Genomic DNA, 18473 nt, shown 5'->3' on the forward strand with positions numbered 1-18473 from the left:
GCCATGCAGGAAGGCTCCTGGGCTTCTGAGGGCTTCAACAAGGCAGGCACACGAGAAATGCTCTCTGGGGCCAGACCAGTCATCCACCCAGTCCTGCAACCTATCTGTGACAATGGCTGTACTGTAAGTGTGTACAAATAAAAATGCAGTAATATATCTGGCAGAGCTTACTCAATTCCTGTTGTAATAATTTCAACAGAACACTCATTTTGGATTGGTAATGTTCACATTTATATTGTGTTCTGTACAATCCTAGTGACCAAACAAAATAAACTCAGTCAGTTTAATCCCTTGAGCCATCCTCAAAGAGTCTTTCTAATTACAAACAACAAGCAGGCAGCACCTCTTCATGAGGAAAAAGGGAGAGAAAAGGGAGAGAAACATTAAATGAACACACAAACCCCATCGGTTAAATTGGCTTATTAAAATGCATTCATCCTGGCTAGAATATTTTATTGAGCAGAGCCAGTAAAGCATGGAGGGAGTCTCCCATGTTGTTAGTCATCTTCAAAAGAATGGAGAACCCACTAAAATAAACTGTATGGAAAGGACAAATGGAGATCCCTACACATCCACATCCCTGAAAATTCCCTGGGGCTGCACAACACAGCTGTAGCCAGCCTGAAGTCTCTCAGAGGAAGGATGCCCTGAAGACTTCTCCTCCTGTGATGTACCCCATCTTCCCTCATCAACAACTCTTGGGGCGCAGGCAGGACCCAGTACAGGCAGAGCTTCAGCCCCAGCTTTGTACAGGTAATTTCCAGAAAAGACAACCAGTTTCCTTAGAGGTAGGTGTTTGGCTGAAAATTAAATCCTTTTTCAAAAAGCAAGGATAGTGAGGAATACTTGACAAGACCTTCTTGCAGTTTCCTGGAAGAAAAGACTGCACTGTCCTGTGGCCTCCCTCCCCTTGCCAATGAACTCACACATGGTCTCAGTAACCTGTGATTTGGAGGGTGCTGCCTTTCACACTGCTTTCTAGCTTTGGCCTTGTCAGCAGAGAGGACAAGAGAGATGGAAAGGGATAGAGCACTCAAGGAAGGCAGAATCCCTAGAAACAACCAGTAATGTACTCAGAGAGATAAGTTAGAAGTCAAATACTATAAAACAACATTGTCAGATGTTCTCAGAAATGGCCTGCAATGGAGAACTGGCCAGTCACACAATGCTGGCTCTCCCCAGTCCCAGCTGTTGAACTGTTATGAAGTTAAAGTTGCATGAAATACTTTCCTAACTTCACTTTTCCATGGATGTAATAACTAGCCATACCACAAGGGTGTTTCACAACTGCAGAATGGGAAGAGAAGAGATACACAAGACACTTGGTCTTAAAATGTGATCCATGCTGTGAACAACAAATCAGAATTCTGGATCTGACCTAACTGTGAAGCAATTTCAAGTGATAATAAGACACCAATGATAAATTTGTTAAATCTGGAGTACATGTGGAACTCATCTGAAGCATACAGCTGAAAAATAAATACACTACTTTTAAAAGGGATCCAACAGGACATTCTGTTCATAACAACTAGCTGAGGACAGTCTAGCCTGCAATTATGCCATTTGTAGACATAAGTTCGATAATTTTTATGTATGTTAATATTTATTGTTTATATTCATTAAGACAGTGTTCTCCTCCCCAGTTTTGAGACACCAAAAGTCACTAGGCACAGTACAGCAAGGGGTTTACCACTAATTCATGGTGTATTAGTCTTTTAGCTCAGAAGAAAAAAAGAAATCAACATTTGGTTTCAAAAACATCACAATTATTTTGAATTGCTCATGGATTTCCAATATCAGCATGTTCACAAAATAGCCAGAGCCAATCGTTACTGCAACCATGTTGTTGGTATGTCCATAGCAGGACCAAATTAGTTAATCTTTTGAAATCTTTTCCAGCATGATATTTCTGTGATTTCATCCCATGAAATTTGTGCTGCCTTTTTTTTTTTTTTTAATCAAGCTTCAATGTGCCGAGACTGTGTCTTCTAGATTCTGTCTAATTTCTTCTTGAAAGACCTCAGTGTCAGCAATTTGGCTACTTCCCAACAAAGTTTGTTCCAAAATCTAAGCCTTCTGGATATGTCTATAGAGCATCTCTGTTTTCCATCTACTACATGGTTTGCATTCATGTTATTTCTTTGTAGTTCTTAGCAATTCTCATTACTGACATTTATGGACAACATTTTGCAATAACCTATCCCATTCTCATACCCTGATTTCCGTTTACTCATTGAATATGGAACTTAAGTCTCTAAGCTGGATTTCTTTTCCTGTTTCCTGTGCTAGAAGCTTACAAGTCAGGTGTAGAGATGCTGAGCACTGAAGTTACTGATGGATCTGGGTGTAAGTATCCCTTGCCAAACAGGTTCATCTACATATAAGTCTTTTTCGGAAGAGAATGCAGCTTGAAATGAAAATAATTCTATGACAAGCCATGCTCAGAGAAGCTTTTAGTGGCTAAAATAGCACATTGGTTTGCAGTTAGCTTTTAGAGAAGGAAAACTAGATGCACCCTCCTCACCATTAACAATGTAATTTAACATCAGGCTGCTTGCTGCCATTAATTTTTCTAACAGGTTTTGACCTTCCATAATTCAGGAACATTTTCCCACTTAGCAGAGACTTCATTTCCACTATACAGCAAAATCTTGAAACAGGTGAATATTGCCATATAACATTGATAATGACCAAAGTCAAAGCATTTTCTATTCCCTTTAGTTTTGGTTTTTTTTTTTTCTCCAGATCCAAAGTATCACTGCTTTTTTTCCATAGCCTAATACTGAAATTAAAAGCAGTTAAGATGCACTTAAAAGAAAGGGCCCTCAAAAACAGTTAAGGTGTACTTCTATGTCAAACACTGACAATTTATCAGTAAGGGGGGAGGGACAGAGCTTTATTAAGCAGACAGCAACTCCAAAGTACTGTGACAATTAAAATGGATCATTCTAAATTTTAAAGGACTTTTTGGATTACTCCATGGAGAAATCAGGATGCAGGATGCACACTGCATCCTGCATTATACTGCAGCCTTTCACAACACAACAGCCTAAAGACAATGGGAAGATTTTCATACTGCTGAGGGCAAGTGGTCTGTGAATCCTACAGAAAAATATTCAGGAAAATTACCTCAATCTTTGCCCCCTGCATGATTCATATTCTTTTAAGTTAGCACTGAAAACAAAACATATGAAAATGCAAGTATGATGAGTGACTAGCTGTAAACACAGAACTGTCTGGTCAAAAACAGATGTAATTTTTACTCCCTTCATTTACTTTACACATTATTCCTGCATGCAATGTTACCACTGAGAATTAAAACCCCATCACACTCAGTTTATTGAGTATTCAAATGAATAGGTAATGAACATGGGACCCACCCTAAAACCCTCATGAAAAACTATCTCCACAGAATCAAATAGGCTGGAAAATACATATGACATTTTTGAGTCCAGCCTATAACCTAACACCACCTTGTCTTAATTATTTAACTTTCAGAACTGAAAATTTAACCAGAGGAAAGATTTCTATTGATTTCACAAACTACAGTGGGTTTTTTTTTAACATAACATCTTTAAAGACTTCCTATGCCTGCAGGACAACCATGTAGGCAAAAATTTCCCAATCAAGAGATATTTGCTAAGCACAGAACAGTCCAAACCAAGTTATAACTCCAGTCCATATACTGATAAAGTTTCAGAACAAGCTGCTTTGTGTTGATGAGAAAAGGCCAAGGAAAGGCAAACAATAAGTCTGGCTCTCTCTCCACCAAGCCTCTTTTATAATAGTTTGACATTGTAAAAAAGCCTTTTCTGAGGTGCAATTTATATTTTCAACCATACAAAGACTTTTACCTTGCCAAAAGAATATAAAGAAGGCCTGGTAAATGAAAACCAGCCCAGCATTGATATATGAAGTATTAGTGTCTCCTCCCTTCTCACTCAATGGGATTACTTTACAATAATGTATATTTTCACAACAAGAAGCCCACATACACCCTAGTCATTACAGAATTATGTTTCTATTATTATGTCATATACAGGGGTAGGACTCAACATGCCACATGCAAACACCAACTTTTCATTTTCAGTTACTGCAAATGTGCATCACAAAACAGGCCTAGGCTTGGTATTATCCCTGAATCTCTGTGATCCTTACATTAGAACTGCAATCCTGGTCTTGAATGTCATTACTCTAAAATACTTCACAACATAATGCAGCTACCAAAAGAAATTTGCATGCACCAAAGACCCTACCTACAGTATGCAAAGATGCTAAGTTTTGTTTAAATTTCACAAGCATTTTCTTAGTCTTCCCAGGTCCAAAAGACCTGTAAACTCCTCACTGGAGTTCAGAAAATGCAGAGTGCCTTGGATTAGGACATTTACCCAGCGAAATGCACTGTCCTCCCCAGTGGCAGGAGGTTCACTGCACACAGAGCTGCACTGCTCCATCCACAGCAGGGCTGCTCACAGAGCTGCATTCTGCTACACAGGCACAGCCACAGGCACAGCCACAGCCAGGCACAGGACAGGCTTTGCACGAGTCTGGTAAGTCAACATTACGATGGGAAAAATTCACCCAATGCCAAGTGCTCCAGCATAACCACATAACACTTCATTTGTGTGCTAAAAACTCAACTGGGAGTTAAATGAATCAGATCCTTGTGCACAAGAGAAAGTTAACCCTTGCTGAATAAACCTTTTTTTTTTTAGTGTATCAGAATTCAAAAGAATATAGTACTTAAAAAATAGTTTAATTTGAATGCAAATTAAATTACTGACATACCATGTCTTCAAATATTCCTGTTTCATAGTTGTTTCTTCTTTTTTGTTGTTTTATGAGTGCGATGTTCCACCAGGGTCTTCTTTTTCCAATGCGCAACAAAACAAAAGATATCTTCTAAGTGCAGATGAAATAAATCAGAACACTCCAAGTCAAGGCTCTCACTCTGGTTTGACTTAAAACAGAAAAAAACACATTACAAAGTACACCAAGAGTTTGTCAAGTCTCTTTAGTGACCCAGAAACTGATTATGATGTACTGAATTTTGCAAGTTACTAAATCTGCCCACATATACAATACCAAAACAAAATGCTGGGACTCTGTCACCAACAGGATTTTCTGTTCAAAATTAGACAGATGCAGTAGCATAGGGACTCTCAAGGAAATCCCTTGGGACTAACCCCTCCCACCAGTTAACCTTAGTGGTTATCTGGATGAAACGGACAGGCACAGAATTCTCTGAAGATAGCAGCAGCTGCACCTTCAGAGGAACATTTCTATCAGCTGTGCTGCAGAGTCATCCATAGTAACCTCTGGCCCTCAAAAAGCCTGGGCTGAGACTGAGGGCTAAAGTCAAATCTTCATCCCAGTGGCTGTGCCTTCCTCCTCTTACCTGTGCACTCCTGTCAGAGTGTGAAAATAACTGCACTGTTCCCAGCTCCCTTAGGGAGAGGTGCAGCACAAAGACAAAACTTTGTATTCAGAAGTATCATTCATTTTTTCATCAGCACAAGGTCCTGACCCAAAGCCATCTCAAGCTGGCTGTTGTCTGTCTGTTTGCTCCCATGGGCTTTTGACCAGGACAGTTTTCAGTGTGATATAAAGTTGGGCACAATTATTTTCACACACAAATACAATGACAAGAGGTCACCCTAGCTGTGCCTATCAAAGCCAAGGGGTCCTAAATGTAAGTGATTGAATTAGTGTACAGGAGGACAAGCCTGGAAAATTAAATTATATGTGCTACAGAAAAATCTGACTTTGTTTCCCGAGCTGTTCTTGCTTTCATACTCAAGTGTTTTGTGTTTCCCTCGTCAGTAAGCACGACCACTTGGGAGTGGCTCTGTCCTTGGGTGGACACATGATTCATGGTGTTGTTGCTGCAACTTCTGTGGGTCTTCCTGGAAAATTTCTGTCCTAATGGTAATTTTTTCTTAAAGAAATGTACTTTTAAGTTAAACCAGGTTTACAAATATCTCACCAAGTCAAGTGAAGTCCAAATGGGTAAAAGGCAGTTTTATTTTCTTGCTACAAATTTTCCAATGACACCTATTTTTATGTTACCAAGGGAAACCTTGATGATTTACTAACTATAAGCCCTTTAACAAACATGAATTCAAATAAGCACTTGTAGAGAACAAAAACAAATGCTTCATTCTGAAAGGTATGTTTTCCTTTTAAACACTTCTTCCGTTAGAATAGAAACATAAATTCCACTGATTTTCACTTCTTTTTTTTAACAAAAACCTACTTCCCCCACCTCCCATCCCAGATGGCTAGATGTTGATTCAGTGCAAAGAACTTGGGAGGCTAAGCAAACATGAGCCTAGTTTGACAATCCATTATAACTTGGCTAATGCTCCTCTGTCACCAATAATCAAGGCTTTGCTAACACTTTCATTTCTTTCTCTTTTTTTTCACTCTGCTCAGCTGAATCACCAGGATTTCTTTTTTGTCAAGAGGGCCCTTTCTTTTAAAGCTTCTTAAGGGAAAAATATTTCTTTCTTCAATGAAGCCCTTGAAGTGGTTTGCTTCTTGCAGGTGAATTCGCAGAAATGTTGGTTTGCACAATAGTTTCAGGCACAGCTTTCTCTCTGCCCCCCTCCTTTTCCAATGCAGCATGTGCAGGGCAACTGTGCCCAGCTGCAGCACTTAACCCTGTATTGTCTGCCCTGCCCCAGCACTATTTGATAGAAAATCCAAATCTGAGGCTTGATTTAACAGAAGTCCTGACTCTGCCCCTTACAAAGTTCTTCAACCTTATTAGAAAGCCTCCAAATAAAACAATCCCACTACTTCAGACTTCTTTATCAACTTCTTTATGGAGGCCTGATACACCAGTTTTGAAGGCACATTGAGCCACAGTGCTAGCTTGTGGGCATAGGTTCTCCAAACACCTAAAGTCAGGCTCTCCCAAGGGAAGCCTGGATGCAGCGAACCAACAGTTCAGCCATGGGTGCACAGGCCTGTGTGCATCCCAATCCCTGTGGAGAAAATATAATTGCACCTTGGCTTGTTGGTTTAGGCATCTCCAAAGAGGCTGTGGCATGGCCACAGGCTCTGCTCTTGCCCTGTTCCCATGAAGCAAGGAGCAGTGGCTGTACAAAGAACACCAGCACCTGTCTTGGCAAAGGAGCCTGAGGGGGCCTGGCCTGGCACACAAATCACAAGCAGTGCAGGAGGGACGTGTGTCCCACATCTGCCAGGCAATACATCTCTCCTGGTCAATCTCCAGAGTCAGTGAGGTGAACCCCAAGCTGGGCTGAGGTAAGCAAAGCTTGGCGAGTTTGTATTTTCCTGCAGAGCATCGCTGTTGCAGGCAGGGGCACCTCTGGACTGGACAAAACCTAACAAATGGGGATCTCCAACTTCTCTCAGCTGGGGTCTCTTGGATGAAGCAAAGCAAGAGCAAAAAAATAAACACATTTTACGCCGTCTCTGTGGGAATACAAACATTTAAGAAGATTTTGTAATGTGAAGTTTAATATAGAAACAAGGGTAACATATTGAGAAGATCCTACGGCAGTAAAATTTAATTTAAAAGAACAGTGACTTACGAGCTCTGAAAATTACTCCTGCCAATGCCCTCAGACCCTGGGTTTTAAATCACTTTAGTGCTCTTAAAGATTGGGAATTTCAGCATTCAAAAGTGATATCTAAGGTCTTCATCCAGAGAGCAAGCTTTAAAACTGTCATATTTGCAAAGGCTTTGAAATCTCTTTCCTGTCCCCCACATAGGAAAGGCAACCCACCTCCCGCTCAAAGAAATAAGTTTAAGGCAGAAATGTTTCTATAGCCATAGAACCATATAAGTGAAGCCTTTTCCCATGCCTTTCCTCACTGCCACCAAGAGAAGGCACAGCCCTGTAGGGGACCCTCTGCAACATGAGGCTGTTCTGAGCAGGGAGTGACCGCACTGGAGTGGAGTCCATGGGATGGGTGGTCACCTCCTGGAGAGCAGTGCCCCTGGCATGCACAAGGTTGGGGACCATGCTCTATGGGACTGTCAGCAGGACAGGATGATCCACTGTGGCCCCACATGCTGCAGCATGCTGCTACCTGCTGGGGTGAGCATGGGGCCAGTGAGCTCCTCTCCCACCACAAATTAGGAGAGAAAAGACATACCTGCCGAGGCAAGGCTAGCATGCCTGCCCCTCTTCTAATGCTGCAGAGAAGAGGGGGTCCAGCTTTCAATGGCAGGAGCACCCTAAAGCACTTGTAGAACCAAGCAGTCAGTGAGCCAGAAGAGGTGGAGGGAGCCAGAGGAGAGTACAGCATCCAAATCAGCAAATCCCTTAAGCACGTGTTTAAGAGCTTTACTAAACCAGGACCACAGGCTGTCTTCATAAATGGCCCTCACAGATCCTGGGATACCTGCTAGTACTCCATGAAGGGACAAGGAGGCTGCTCAAAGCCCTGCAAAAGCATACCATGGCAAGCAAAGAGAGCAGGGGGAGGTGGGGAGAGCCTTCAGCCCTCCTTAGCAAAGACGAACTGCATCCAAAGGGATGCTCCTTGGAGCAGTTCACTTCTCTGGGCAGTCACATTGACTTATTACCATACAACATCTTTCCTCTCTTTTTTCTTTTGCCCTGTTTTTTTTTCCTCTAATGTTGTTTATTTCGAGTTCTCATCTCCAGTGGAAAAGCCGTATCCTACATATGTTTTGCAGATTATTGGACCCACCTCCGCTTCCAAGTGTTTCAACAACAATCACTTGTTTTCGGTGCAGTGAGAGGGATTACAGCCCTGTGGCATCTTTCTGCATTCTTTAAAATCTTCTCTCCTCTCTGGGGAAGAATCTGTTTCTGATGTTAATGTGGTGCTACGTGTTTTTAAAGTGTTCTGATCCTGCCTGCTGTCACCACAACATGGTGATAAATTAAGAGTTTAATTTCAGTTTAATTTGCACATGCAGATTAAGAAACACAGGGGACAGGGCATGGAAGGACAAGAACAACTCTAATATCTCTGCCTCGCTCATGTGCATTTCTGGCGACTGTAAACTGCTTCATCCTAGTGTTGATGAAGAAAAAGTAAGAAACTTGAAGATTTAATAGATGCAATATTATTTTTACTCAGATATTATGGAAGGTGAGAATTTAAGAAAAACTCCTTGGCAACAGAGTTAACACAAATCCTTCTCACTTGCCTTAGGTTTCTATTCCTCATTCTTAGTAGTGCAAGAAGGCAGCAACATGCTGCAACATGCTGAAGTATGCCCTTAACCGAGCTGAAGAGGTTTGGATAAACAATTATTCCAGCATGGGAATTACTCATTCCAGTGAGACGGATGGAAACAGAGATGCAGGCTCTCCAGTGAAGGCACAAACCCTCCAAAGGCACCCAGAAGGACACAATCTCATCCCTACTGAAGGCCTGATGGTCTTCAGCCCAACCAGCCATGGTGGAGCCATTCAGGATGCAAGACCTCCAGCCAGGTTTCCATATGGACAGCTGGCCTTACCAACCCTTGCAAAGGCACTGCGGGGACTCTGCAACTCTCAGGTACTCCATTTCTCCAACCCTTGGAGGACAGAGACAAGTTTAGAAAATGTTATAAAGAAAAAGGTTGGAGCAAAGACCACTCAGATCCTGGCAAGACTGTTTAAATTGATTCAAGTGATAAAAATGGAATGCCCACATTTTGACTGTAACATACAGAAATTGTGCTGGGCATCAGGAACTTTTCAAACAGTGCTAATTTATAGATGCTTTTCTAAGGAGGACAAGTGAGTATATTACTTTTTCTTTAATGTGCAGCTGCAACAGCAAACCACACACACTGTAGATTTTATAACCTTGCTAATTTTCCCTAAGTCTTGGGAGACATTGGTGGTAAGTATAATGGTATTTTGTTTCAACCTAAGAAGAAAAAGAAAACTGAAAACAAAAGAATTTGTTTTCGGAGTACAGTTAACAGCTAAACTGAAGAGATATCAACTCTGATCCCTACAGAACAGCCAGTGATGCCAGGGAGACTGGTTTGTACTCTCAATTCAGCTGAAGAAATTGGGGAGTTATTTTTATTCCTGTTGATGTTAATGAGAAAAATGGACATCCCAAGCACACATGAACAAAATGGTAACCTAAAGGAAATGCTGTACAAATCATTACAAACCCAATGGGCTGCATGCAGAAGAGTTGGAGCTATGGGAAGAGACACCCTGGGAGCATTGGTGAGGTATGCGCAGGAAGAAGAATCAGCTTCCAGCTCTGCAAAACATTTTCCCACTTTCACATTCCCATTTCCAAAATAGACAGCTAAAAACCAGTTCATTAGGGTGTGCAAGAGTCTCAGATACTGAAGAAAGGAGGAGCATGTAAGAGCTGAGACTGAAAGCCTCATCCTCTGTTAGCATCACCATCCAAAGCACAGACCAGTCACTTTATTTTATGCTAGCTCTTAAAGCTTTGATTGTTGGTTTTTTCTCATAGGAGAAGGAAACAATGATTTTCTCAGCATCATATCAGAATAGCTCAGTAATGGGGTATCCGCCTACATTTCAAAAATTTAAGGAGAAACCTTTTGATCCAAGTCAAAAAGAAGAGAGCTTTGACTGCAAGTTTGCCTGTCTATGCTGAAGGGGTAGAAGTAACTTTCTCTACGACTAAAACATTTTCTGGGGACATAAATTAAGATCTTCTGTCCAAATTCTAACCACAGCCCAAATTTGTAAATAAAACATTTTAGTCATGCCTTAATACGAGGGGGGCAGGCTGCACAGACAGGTTGTCTACAACAGACCCAAAATGGAACTGGAGAACTTTCTCCCCATTCTGTGGACTTTTGTCCTTGCTTGTAGATCTATGGGAAAAATTCACTGTCGAACCCTCAGAGACGTCCATAATGCTTCTCACGTTCCAAAATCACTGGGACAGCTCACATAATAAAATATTTGCTGGAAAGGCACCAAGGCATATTAAGTACAGAGGCAGCCTTAACTCTCACTTTCCACAATTTCATGAGCCTGAGTCAGAACTGCAATGTTTTTTGAACTATATATGGACTTAACTTATGGCATTTCTTCACCCATCCAACACCTTTTTATTTACTCCCATATGTTATCTCATATTATCTCATTAGTTAGGTTATTTTAGCTGCACTTAGCATGCAGGTGATATTCCAGTTTGCTACCTAGTCATAAAACTCTGTATCCTTCTATTGTCATTGGGGTTTTCCAAAATATGCACTAATTCTACCATCTCAAGATATATTACACCAGCTGAAAGCATTATTAAGCATTTCAGCACTGTAATAAAAAGGAAAACGTACGAACAGAAAAATCACAGATTTTTTTGTACTCCATTCTCATTATTCTAATTTTCATTTGCTTCTGATTCTATATACATCCTGATTAACAAATGCCACATGAGAGACTTAAAACTAAATGGTTTGGAAATGGGAATAGAAGTTAAGTAAGTTCATAATGGCACCCAGAGATCAGCAAAAATAATTTTTAAACTGTTCTTCACCAAGCTATTAAACCACAAGGCTAGCTACACTCACCAGCACAAAAGCAATGATATCATCAGCTTACCAATCTACCATTTTAAGACCACCATCAGTCAAGCAGAAGACTCAGCCTGTTGGGTTCATTCCATAAATAGTTGTCAGCCACAGCACCAAGCAGAGTGAGGAAAGAATGTCAATGTCCAGAGAAGAGTTTGTGTTGCAAGGAAGGGGCAGCAACAGAAATTAAACCTGCTTTGTCCTTAAACTGAGAGATCATTCTCTGGCTCACAGGGAAACCCAACCAACTCTCTCTCTCTTTCCATTTTGCCTTACTGGTCTGAGGCCAAGACTTTGCAGGCAACTCTGGCACAAAAATTCAGCATACCAAATTTATATAGTCATTTACTAAATTCATGGAAAAACAGTTTATCTCTTAAACTTTTACATTTCAAAATTTTATATTTTGGAGTTAGTCAACGCTGCCCACAATTCATGGTGGCTACTTCCTTTCTTAGACATCAAACATGAAAGGCTTCCTGAACTATGTATTTCCTCCTGTAGTACGTATGAAATAAGTTTCCTAACCTACAGCATTTATGTTCTATTCAAAAAAGACTAGCTGATGAAACACCATTGGGTGAGATGGCAATTAATGAATTTTCTCAATTATGTCAGAGAGAACAAGAATTTCTGGGTGTCTATGCTGAATTTTCAATCACAATTAATTATTTCATTAAACAGGTGAAATAATAGGCAAAAGTAAACCACATCAGTTCTATTGATTCATGACAGGCTGTACAAAAAAAAAATCACATTTTGCCACAGATCTGTGAAAAGTGACAGTGAGACTAAGTTGTAAAGACTGAAAACACCAGAGATCAAAGTAAAAATAAGAAGCAAGTAGCTTGCAGTGTTAGACTGTAAGGCGTGGGGTTTTTCAAAATAATCTGCCAAGATAGGTCAAATGCTACTGGTCTTAAAAAAATCCCTGTGTATCCAATCTGGAAACTCAGCAGGATCTTCAAGCTCATATCAACTTGAGGAACTTATTTCAGCTCTAATGAACCTTTCTGAGTATGTACTATGCACTGCAGTGTGTATCAGCAAAATCATCCACAGCTCTACACAGCACTCCCACTTCCAAACAAGGAAATAAAAAGGACAGCCAGCAGGACTTATCTTCTCCTTTAACCAGTGATACATACCTTACAATTAGCATGCCTATGGTTCACTGAGGGGAAAAAGTAACAAAACACAACAAACATAATTCTTCTCCTAAAAGAGTGCCGCTCCAGCAGCACTATGATCTCCAGGCTCCAGTAGGACCATTGCCAGAAGCAGATTGAAATCTCATTCCTGTCACCAGGCACAGTTTTGTGAAACCATGCATGCCAAAGCCTAAGAAATACTGTGCAAAAGTCAAGCTGCATGTTTTTTGAGGAAGAGTTACTGGCACACAGTGTATTAACACATAGCAGTAACACAGAAACCTGTGCATGCGCCCTTTATATGGAAACAAAGCCAGTACAGATGTTTGCTATCAGTGCAAACCTGCACCCTTTTATGTACATCATCCTCAGCCATGCACAGAAAGTTCAACAACTATCCTTGAGTGAGGAAAAACATATGGTTCACATGTATCCCCTAAATCAAGGAGAAACAGTGCTCTGCAGGGGTTAATGCACTAAGCTGAATCAAAATCTGTATTTGACTTTCCTACAGAGATCGTGGGATCTTGACTACCCAATTCCTCCCTAATTCCTCAAAACAGAGGCTATGCATGCCAACTATACATAGAAATGTTTAAAGAGCTTAGTGTTCCAGCTATTTGTGTGGAAAGCAAACCTTAAATACTATTAATTCCCTAACTCTAACCACACAAATACATTAACACTGACTTTCATTAACACAGCATGGAATTATATTCAGTGTGAGGGTGTCATAGTCTCACAAGAACCCTAAACTACTGTAAGTCAAGCCAAAAGAGAAGAATGTGTTGGTGATGCCTTCTAAATGATAAATCTTCAATACTTCTTACTAGGACTAATATTTGGCCTCACTTTCCAGTTGTTTCAGAGTGCTACATTTCTCAAAATGAAAGCCAGACCATACAAGTCTGGTTAGGTGAAAGTTGTTGTTGTGAATTGTATTATCTGTCACATAATTATCTATTGCATCTTGCAAGTTTTCAATTATGTATTTTACTCTCTACTAATTATCTGATGAATAATCAAAAAATAATATTACTTAAATATTAATATTTATTACTATTAATAAATTTGTGCTTTAGTGTCAGCTACCACAATAAGTATGATTGCTCTCCTTCACAGAAACAAAAAATGCAAATCTGAATGTTTCTTCAAGACAAGATCAGGTGAAGAAGTAACTGCTCTAGGAAGAAAGTGGATAATGTTCTCTTTCACCTACTTCTGAAACTTCCAGCCACCTTCTAGTTTGCATAGCATGAGAAAATACATCTGAGAATGGTTGCAGCAATATAAGAAATGAACACCGGGAATCTTGGAATTGTTTAAAACTGAAATAAAAATGTAGATATCAATTCCTCAAAGCCACAGGCTTCCGCTTAGGGCTGGTCAAAATCCCACTATAATTAATATGAATTTAGTGATCTGCTTCAATATCTGCCTTTCATAACCATTGTTCATGTAATATGAGCAAAACCACATTTTGAATTCTTTGGGATATACCCCATTTCTCTTACCAGTTCCAGGAAAGGATAAGAGATATTACATGATTAATATGATGCACTTAGCTGTGATTTTATTGTCCCTCCATTTCTGCTGCCCTGTGGAACATGCAGAGAAGCTGGTTCCTGTAATGAGGAAAACAATCCAAATGAGTAGGGACCAGAAGGTAAAAAACTATTATTAAATTCAGTGTATATTCACAGGGCTATGGCTTCTATCTAGTTGCTTGAAAATTCTGGTTCAGCAGACACCCTGTCATCAGTCTGCTTTTTCAGCAATCCAAACAGAGGACATCACCACTGATGTAACTGGGTATATGTCATGTAATTGCTCTGGGACAGCATACTGTATAGATTTAGTACAAGACTCTGTACATGCTACTGGGTTATTAACAAAAAAGACATTAATCACTGTGACAGACAGAAAACAGACTATTCTCACTCTCTGAACTGAGACATCAAATAGACCCATTGCTAATTAAGAGGATGACAGCTAGAAATTAGATTTCAAAGACTCTGTTTATTACTCACTTCTAAAAATTATTCCTCGCTGTCCTAACCTATTCCTTCTCACAAATCTGGTAGTAAAACTTGAGGCAGCTCTTCTGTGATTCTGCTGAACAGTTTCTTGTTAACAGACACATAATAATGACAAATGAGAGAGAAGAAAGTGGTTATTAAGCTATTAGAAGCTAAATGCACTATTTGAGCACTTCCAGCATTTATCTAGCTTTAACTTGCTTTTCTAAGCCAGGAATAGAAAATTATACAGAGCAGAAAATGTAAATCATCAATGATGTAATAATGACCTGTGTGATACCTTGGAATGGCTTAAGCATACCTTTAGATTTTCTTAACAAAAAAACCCATTGTCCTATCCTTACATAGGAGCTTCTGCTTACTCTCCTCAGGGCTTTCCAGCATACATTAACCCTCTCTGTTATGTACCACTGCACAGGCACCCATGTCTCTGTCTGAAAGGATGCAGCAATATTTACCTGCATGTGACTGAGCAGCCAACAGGAGGATGGGACCGAATATTAAGTTCTATTTTCTTAACTTGTAGGAAATACTCAGCTACTACACACTACCACTGAATTCTTCCTGGTGCTTGTCAAGGGGAAAATGTTAAAGAGGGGAAAATGTTAAAAAGGTGAGCACACTGTGCTTCCAGAGTGATTTGTCATAGGAACCTGACAAACTCTTGTGCAAAGGCACCTAGCAGTGGATTAAATTACTCTGGATAATTTCTTTTTGGCTTGCCAAAAGAGGAATGAATATGAGGAACCTGACACATGTGCCTGGTAGGAGCAGACACAGAGACAGAGCTGGATGGAAGAGCTTGCTGGGAGATCTGCAAATCCAACAAGAGCAGATGTGAGCAAAGCTGCCCTCAAAACCAGATGGTACCAAGAAACAAGTGAATCCAGAGAAACAGCTGAGGTGAACCTCTTTCCAGAGATAACACTTTGTTTGTCTCATTGAGTAGACTATTGAGCTGAGAGGTGGCAAGCATCATTTAAAAACAAAATCTTTATTGGGGGAAAATCTGGAATGTTAATTTTTTTTGCTGTTTTCTGAAGTTTGACGTTTGTGTGTTTGTCGAGTCATGCTTTGAAACAGTCTTTTATCAAAAGTATTTATGGTTGGGGGTTTTTCGACAAAATATTTTGATAATGTGCTTTGAATATGTTCCAATAACCATTTCAAAACAAATTACCACTGACATTTTCAGGAGGTGAAGTGTTGGAAAAGCCCAGCTTTTCCCACAAGTCTTGTTTTGCTCTGGAAGAAACTCATGCAGGAATGAAAACATATTTCTCATCAAACTTCAAGAAGCTCATCTGGTAATGTGGGGAGTTGACTATTATTGGAGATGGTGATTCATTCATTAAAAAAACCACGCTTGAACAGAAAGAGTATCCCACAGGGGAAAATCCTGTGTGAGTGTCAGAGGTAATTTGCAGCAGTGACTTTTTCACCTTGGATAAATGTTCATAGGAGGAAGTCTGAGCAGAAAAGTGATCCCTTCGGTCTTTTTGACCGAAGACAGCGCCTGTTTAGAAATAAATTACTTGTTAGCATACCTAGTGTATCCTTTTCTGAGGATAGGTATCTTTTCTTCATTTTTCTCATGTTGAAATTGGCCTTTGAAACTGCCTACATTTTGCAACTTGGTTTTACTTTCTTTCTGTGACTATGTAAAAAAGAAGTTACAATGTAGCTGAAACTATCATTCCATTGATGTTGTTTTTATAAGTCAATGTTGAATTAACTGCAGGCTGACAAGAAAGACATAACAGAAGAAAATGAATTTCTGACTTCACCTAACTTAACATATAATTACAACAATAGAGTGACAAAGAAATACTACAATTGAAGTGCTCAAATAGTCACAACAACAATGCACAAATTTCTGCATGCAGACACTAAAACCCTTCACGGGTAATCTCGGACTCAAACTATGAGTATGGGGCAAATAAGTGAAAATATCCTCCACTGGGACATTAACAACCAGGTACATTCAGTTTAAAAAGATCCATCAAAAAAAAAAAAAAAGTTTCTCACGGCAATGAAATAGCAACTTAAATGGCAAAATGAAAACTTAAAAAACAAATGGAGTGTAACTTCGATTAAGGATTTGTTTTTCAAAGGCACTCATCTATGTTATATGGCTGGTAGACTTCAGTCCCTGTAGTGCAGCATGTTCACATTCAAGGTCAGATTTTAGGGAGTACATGATGTTTTGATTGGAAAGTGGATACAAGGAGACTCCTTCAAACAATAATCAAAATAAAGACATTGACATGAGGAATTCGGTTGTGGTTTCACAGGCAGCCCAGACAGTCTAGAATCTCACTGACCAAACCAGGGCTGCTGCTCTTCCCCCCACCAAATTTTCCTGCTGCTGCCCCAGTCTCAGCCTTGGCAATCCCAGGCTTCCCCGCTGCTCCTTCCCTCCAGTGCCTGTTCCTTCCACCACCATCACTCAGGCAAAAACCAACACAAGAGTTCTAATTTCTTTTTTTTTTTTCTTCCTACTTTGGGGCCAGTCCAGCAAGCTAAATCAGCCAACAGAGTGACCTAGCAAGTGCCAGAGGCAGCACGAGGAGAGCACTGGGAGCACATGGGGAAGGTACTCCTGCTCCCTAGGTTGGCACTGAGCTCCATCCACTGGAGTCAACAGTGAGGGTCCCACTGACTCCACCAGGTTCTGGACTGATCCCACATTTGGTGGGACTCATGTGAAGCCCTTATTCACTGCATATGTGCCAGCGCACAGTCATGTAGACAATTGTATGTAGCAGCCAGGTTCCTCTTTGATGGTAGACTGGATGCTTCCATCAGGGATCAGTGGAGCTTCTACCAAATTTTTCATAAGGAATAACCTATGGAAAGTCACAAACCTCATATCCCCCTCTTGTCTACAATGTTATTTACCTAGAAGACTGATCCCATGAGTCTTTTGGCTCGTTCCCCAGTTGCACACACAGCCAGATAAGGACTTCAAGATGCAGTAGGAGTTTGGTTGCTTTACTTTAGGTCAGAGAAGCCTCTCTGAAACAGAGACCATCCTTCATTTCATGGAGAATTTCAAGCTGCAGAAAGTTAACTACAGACAAGATAAGAACAAGCAGTGGTGGCACCAGTCAAACTGAGCTGTGCTCAGAAATTTATAAACAGGTCCTGCACTCAATTGATGCTTTGCCTTGCAAAAGTTTGCTCAAGTGAAGAAAGAGACTGAATAATACAATGTTACACACTGCAGCACTTTATTAGTTTTTTTCACACTGAACTGAGGACCTCATTAGTTATGTTAATTAAGAACTAATAGCACATTTGTCACAACGGCTGTTTCTTCCCTGAATGTTTTACATAAAACTCACAAGTTTGATGTTGCAGCATGCCAAAAGAAGTGAGAAATGCTTTCCCTGCTCTTGAGAAATCTTTCTCTAATTAGGTTGGCCATTTTTCTGCCTAGATGCTGAACTGGAAAGGTTTTTTGTTGTTAGAATAAAAGATACCACAAGCACCCATTATTCTGGGTTTGAAAGTGCTTATTAGTACATCTGTTCTAACCACTGATAAGATGTCCCATAGTTATTCATAAAGCTGAGGATACTAAAAAATATACATATGTGCCCATTGGTTTAAATAATCAAGAGGCTGGTGAAGGGGAAACTACCAAAACAGCTATGAATGTTAATCACATTAGTAATTACATAGTATAAACCTCAAAGTAAAGGCCTCTTTTCCTCATTTTGCTTTGTCCAGTACTTCACCAGCAAGACAGCAACCATTAAA

At 40.2% G+C, this 18473-nt stretch overlaps 1 long non-coding RNA gene across 1 annotated transcript in view; it reads right to left on the reverse strand.

The window, feature by feature from the left end:
• Positions 1–18473, reverse strand: part of LOC115949514 — a 52470-nt gene that overhangs the window by 6310 nt on the left and 27687 nt on the right. The window contains exon 2 of the long non-coding RNA XR_004082962.1: positions 4789–4960. This is a non-coding gene — a long non-coding RNA (uncharacterized LOC115949514). The remainder of the gene's footprint in view (positions 1–4788; positions 4961–18473) is intronic.

This window comes from Geospiza fortis, unplaced genomic scaffold (genome assembly GCF_000277835.1).
Source record: "Geospiza fortis unplaced genomic scaffold, GeoFor_1.0 scaffold40, whole genome shotgun sequence".
Classification (NCBI taxonomy): domain Eukaryota; kingdom Metazoa; phylum Chordata; class Aves; order Passeriformes; family Thraupidae; genus Geospiza; species Geospiza fortis.